Raw genomic sequence first — 6,261 nt, 5'->3', positions numbered from 1 at the left:
GCATTCTACTATGCACCTTCGCCATCGAGAAAAAGACACTTTGATCAGCGATTGATAGGTCTTTTTTCCTTGAACACATGTAACGAACTTAATAATGTTGTCGATGAAAGGCGAAGCCGCTGAAAGCCCGTAATGGCGTCAGGATAGATGTTGAAGCGCTCGAGGTAACATTTATTGGGAGAAAAAATAATAATTTCTACCACTTTGCCGACGCAACGGGAAAGTACAATCGCGCAATAGGATGACAACTCGAGTGAAGACTCCTCATATTTCAGAAAGAGTAGCAGGGCGAATACCCTAGGAGAAACCGGTGCCCCTGATGGATCGCGAATGCGGGGGAGGTATACCAGGTGACCTATATTTGTGACTTAATCTTGGGCAACGTGCGAGAGCGGCGTATGAGAGCTGGCGTGCAGTAGTATACCTTAACGTGTAGCTCGTTAATTATGGCGGGATTTGATAGCGAAAACTGGGACTACTATAAATATGTGAGTGAGTGAAATAACTTTATTAGGTCCAGAGCGGACGCAGAGGAGACCCTGCGCCACCCGGCTAGTCCCACATAGGGACTATAAACATGTGCTATTTAAGCAGCTTTACGCAGAAAGTGTTATTTATATTTAACGGGAATTCTTGCAGTAGTTGACATCAAGTGTATATTATTTTAGCGTGTTAACCTCATAGCATTGTGCTTTTACACTGCGTAATAAACCGGAACGCGACTGGCTGTCCGCGTGCTTTCCCTTTCGTCACACCGGTCAGAGATTTGCCGAGTGAGATTGCGAGTGGACATGTGTGCGCCGGTCTGGTCGTGCTCACACCCCTCGCGCTCCGGATCAGCGGTGGCAGGAGAGGAAAAAGGTCGAGCTAAAGCAGCCTATTGCAGAACAAATGTTAGCCACATGCTCCCACTTCCACATGCAGCCCCTCAATATGGTGTTCTTGAGGGAAAACGTTCTTTTTCCCACGTCTCGATGTTGCTTTTATCACAAAAGCGAACGGTCTGCGAGTTTCTCAAATATAAAGACAACAGGGTAGAAACTTGTTTGACTTTCATGCATCTAGCCGGAAAACTGCAATAGGACCGCGGAAACCATAGTAGTTTTCGCAGTGATGGTGAAATTGAATCTGCTTGCGGCGTAGGAAAATGCATTGCGCAAAACTGCAAGCATGAACAGATAAAACACTCCTCTCATCTCGGCTGCCTCCTCTTGCTGTGAAAAAAATTGTCCTTTTTTTTTATACGTATGTTTCGAAATCCGGACTTACTGTAAAAGGCAGCCTACATCATTTCCTTGTAATTTGAAGTGCGTGCAATCCGCAAGTAACAATTCTATGAATATTTCGGTTTCTATACAGTAATGTTCTCCCTTAACAGCACCCTCAGCCACACACAAATGTATTATCGAGGTAACCGTAGAGATATTTTTAAAGAAGCTTGGGTTAGTTTTGCTGTTGTGTGCAGGCACAGCCATGGACGAATGAACCGTTAACGCGAAAATGCAAAAATAAAGATGAAAAAGAAATCTTATCTCATTAGATACGAAAGGAATTGCCCCCGGTTTCCTATATACGGTATATTTGGTTACACGAATAGTTTCAAATTTAGTTCCTTTAAGAAAAACCTCCCTTTCTTTTCCCAATGTGAATCGTTTGTTTAGGTTTCGGTATCTGTCCGTGACTGTACAGCCACCGTGAGACCTGAACCGACCATTGAAACCCCACATATGCACCGACTTAACTTTATTAAACCTGGGCGCTGAGGAGCTAACATTGCATGATTTAGAAGGAAGATGCAGTAAGCTAGCACCATTCAACATACCCCAACCAAACATCTCCAGCACCCACTGCAAGAGAACCAAATGTACCTTAAGGCATGTTCTGGTTAAGTATGATGACGACTGTACTTGCAAACGGGAGTATATTGTTCTTATGCAAACAACGTTATCTTCTACATTATTTAATAAGGAATTAATAGATAAAATGAATTCTCAGTCATTTGATAACCGCCACTTTTCTGGGGACCTGGTCATCATGAAATACACAGAAATAAAGTGAGTAAAGTGCTATTTAGGAGATTTAAAGTGGAAAAAGTGAAGAAAGTGCAATCTGCCAATTCTGCGCCAGAGGTTGAACACAATTGTACTAGGTGGCCAGCATAAGGCAAAAGTTAATTGATGCCAGACTATTACGTATCCTTGAAATACTCTAAACTAAATACTATCATAAGAAGCCAACAAACAAAGACACCAAAGACAACATAGGGGAGATTACTTGTACTTACTAAATGAATCAAAGAAGTTATAAATTAATGACAATGAAAGTAGATGAACAAACAACTTGGCGCAGATGGGAAACGATCCCACGTCTTCGCACTACGCCCTGGTGTTTTTGTTTGTTGGCTTCTTATGATATGATTAATAAAAAATAGGGCCCCTCACTTAACCTCCTTTCTTTTTATTCAAAATACTGTATTTTAATTATTCTGAGTATATGGATACTTTATTAACACTTTTGCAAAGCACTATATAGTACTGTAACTTGAATACTTTTTGGCACTGACTTCCACACTGCCTCAAGATACTTTTCAAAGTACTTCAACCCCAGTTGTCCGATTGCATAGCATTGTTGCCTGATGCACAACCTTGTCCAGTACTTTAGTCATGGCTCCTACCGACATTAACCAACAATCAGCATGAGCCAATGTGGTTTCGTATGTCACAAAATCGGAACGCTAAAAGCAGGAACGCCGTCATCTATATTTAAGATGGATGACGACAGCCGCGTTGACACGGCCGCGCAGGGCGAGTCGGCGAGCTCTGCATGGAAAGGAGCAACAAGGTCCGGCACAAGACGGCGGCTTCTCGTTCCACCATTGCCGGCAGCCAACAGCGAGAGTGCCGCTGCGAAGGACGAGTTATCGAACCTCCCTCGAGTAAGGCAGTAGCGAGCGATATATCTATAATGAAGTACCCCAGCCTTTCAGAATTTTTTCTCAAGCGCAAGGTTGCTGTGTCGTTGAGCACATCTGCCATGCTTCGTTTTAGAGACAGCGTCTCCAGAGAGAGAGAGAGAGAGATAGAACGAAGGGAAAAATGAAATGCAGGGAGATCAACCAGAAGCTCGTCCGATTTGCTGCACTACACAGGAACCAGGGAGGTTAAGAGATGAAAACAGGGACATAAGAGGCGAGAGAACACGGCGGGTTCTGATTCATTGAGGAGGTGCACATCGTGACTAGGGTTGGTCTCTGACGTCTACAGGAAGTGTAGCAACTGGAAATTTTTTTCTGTAGCGTTCACACCACATTGCAGATATTTCCCCGCCTCTGCATGCGTCTACAGCGGTTGGGCGAGTTGGTGCGTCTTCACTTCAGATGCGTAGCGCCTGATAAACAAGGAAAAAATAGACTTAGAGTATCTTTTTCTTTTGTGGTGTTTTACTGCGCGTTACATGTTTGGATTCTGCATGACGTTGCTCTTTGAAACGGAGACTATGGCGACGCGTTTTCCTTATTTTTTTTTTTGTACGCAAGGAGCATGGATATGCGGTTACCTCCCTTCAAATACAAGAGTGATCAACGCTGAACCAGAGAATCTTATGCATATTCTGAGGCCTTGCAGTCATGTTGGTCAGTCGACGTTCACTAGACATTGTGGCGCTCCGGACGCTTCTGTAGCGCACATCGTCATCAAATTCCCACAATTTGGGCAATATTGGTTGACACTTCGTAGTCGTCTTGACTTCTAAACAAGTGTCCATTGCCGTTGAAGGAACCGCTCAGACGTTGGTAGAGGTTGTTTCTATAAACGGATATAAGCTGTATCAACTTTACTTGATTTCTTGGGAACCGTGACCTTATTAGTTATTTGTGAATGGCGCTATTCCAGAGCCGTAATTTTTTGCGTAGAACGACAGAAAGCTGAGCTAGTTGGTAAGGATTCATTATGCAAGAAAAGGTGAGGCGTGCAGAAAGGACACAAGAGAAGAGAAGAGGACAACACGCGTTCGTGTTGTCCACTTCTCTTGTGTTCTGTCTGCACGCCTCACCTTTTCTTGCATAATTCATTTGCTGTAGCAATTATATGGACACTCCAGACGCATTTTTCCCGAGGCCTTCGGCATCGCCGTGATGTTCCGTGTAAAGCCCACGGGCGATAGCACCATCGCCGCGCGTCGTATGCTGTATGTGCGAGTGAAGCACGCAAGGGAAACGGGCAATCGCGGCTCAATATGGCGCGCGCGAAGGAGGAAAGGAGAGAGCAAGCCTTCCATTGCGCGAAAGGCCGTGGGAAGACGGTAGGGAGGGTGGGGGGTGGGGGACGGCGTTGTACTTTGGCAGCAACTACGCATTTAACGACGGGGCGCAAGGGGATCTGACGATCGCGGCTCAATCTCGCGCCATATATAGAGGAAAGCGGCAAGGCAGTGTGGGAGGGAGGTGGGGGCGGCTTGAACTCCCCCAACAAGCGTGTACTTTGCACGGTTGCGCGCGCTTATATTGAAGGGGATCTGCAGATGGCTCATGCTTCTGCGTGTGCGGTGTTCTCGCCGCTCTTGCGTTGAAGCAATACACCGCACGAAGGTCACTTCGCTCGCTACTGCTGCCGCGCTTGCTCCCACCAGCATTTTGACAGCGAGTGTTCGTGCTCATCGAATGTGATGTGTTCATGTTTACTTGTGCGCGCTGACACCATGCTTGTTAATTCAGTAGTAAGCGAATGTTTCCAACCTTACACGGCCGATAAAACTACATCCTTACTTCGTATAGCAGTCCACTGTTTCGCTATCGCAATCGATGCATCGCCTTTCGGGAGAAACTGCGACTTTTGTATTAGATGATAACATCGTGTCGACTTCCTCGTCATTGACATTTGATCTGCTTTATGCCGACACAGGTTGCTCAACTGAAATTTTTGATAATTGTTCCGCGTTATTGACCTTTTGTGTGTTTTTGCTGTGCATTGAACTATTTCAGCGTGAATAGATAACACTCATCCTTACCATAGGTCGTGAGTCGGCATTGTGCTTGATATACATGATATTTGTAACTTTATGTGGAGCTATAAGATTTTCTTTCTTTGCTATTTACTGCGGCCACATTGGACCAAGCATGCGGTATTCTATACGTAGTAAATGCAATAGAAGCATATGTCATACAAGTTGCAATGGAACTCAGAAGTACGCATCGTATGTAACAAAAATATTGTAACTAAGTTGAAGCAAAACAGTGAAAGCCGACAAGAATTTCTAAACAAGCATCTTAGTAGAGATGAAAAACCTTTGTCAGTTTAAATAGAAAACGAAGTACCCACAAATACAATTAAGATGTGATAAATACCCAATTAAAAATTATAGGGTTTTACGTGCCAAAACTATTTTCAGATTACGAGGCACGCCGTAGTGGAGGACATCGGAAATTTCGACCACTTAGGGTTCTTTAACGTGCACCTAAATCTAAGTACACGGGTGTTTTCGCATTTCGCCCCCACCGAAATGCGGTCGCTGTGGCCGGGATTTGATCCCGCGACCTCGTGCTCAGCAGCCTAACACCATAGCCACTGAGCAACCACGGTGGGTTATACTCAATAATATATGTGCTCGTACAAAATGGAACTGCGTGCTGTAGCAGCAACGCAACTGTGAAAATATTTGAGCATTTGTTTTTTTCTGTCCATATCGTTCTCCGGTTAAGTGCTTCTTTAGCCAGCACTTTGGTATAGCCAACTCTTTATTAGCAAAACTTTATTTTCTGCGCAGTTAATAATAATAAAAAGAAGTTCAAGCTCCATTAGACCATCCGGCTACAATTCCGTCAACTCTTCGTCGCGGCTATATATACAAAAAGAAGAGGGGCAGGCTGTCTAACGCAGGTTTTCAAAGGCAGCTCTTTCTGAAAGCGAACAAAAGTTTTTATCAATTCGGCCTTTTGTATTTGTTTGACAATATGAAGCACTTCGACGATCCCTACATTTGTGTTGTTTTATATGTCTACAGTACTTTGAAAACATTTTGAGTCCAACGAAATAAATTTTCAGAATCTCGTACTCTAGTCTGATACTTTAGCAATTTGTATATCTAGTACTCTATTGAGTGAACTTTTTGCATTTATTTAGCATAGAGTCTCTCTTTGACTATCTTGTCTGATATTCGCTGGGAGCCAAAAGCAACGATCGACTAAGTGAATCATGGCTAGAAAAATGTGTGCCCTTAACCATCGCAAAGCCCAATTCTCGCATCTGATAACTTTGTATTATCTGC

The sequence above is a fragment of the Dermacentor andersoni genome, chromosome 1 (assembly GCF_023375885.2).
Source record: "Dermacentor andersoni chromosome 1, qqDerAnde1_hic_scaffold, whole genome shotgun sequence".
NCBI classification, from domain to species: domain Eukaryota; kingdom Metazoa; phylum Arthropoda; class Arachnida; order Ixodida; family Ixodidae; genus Dermacentor; species Dermacentor andersoni.
Note: the sequence above shows the minus strand (reverse complement) of the source record.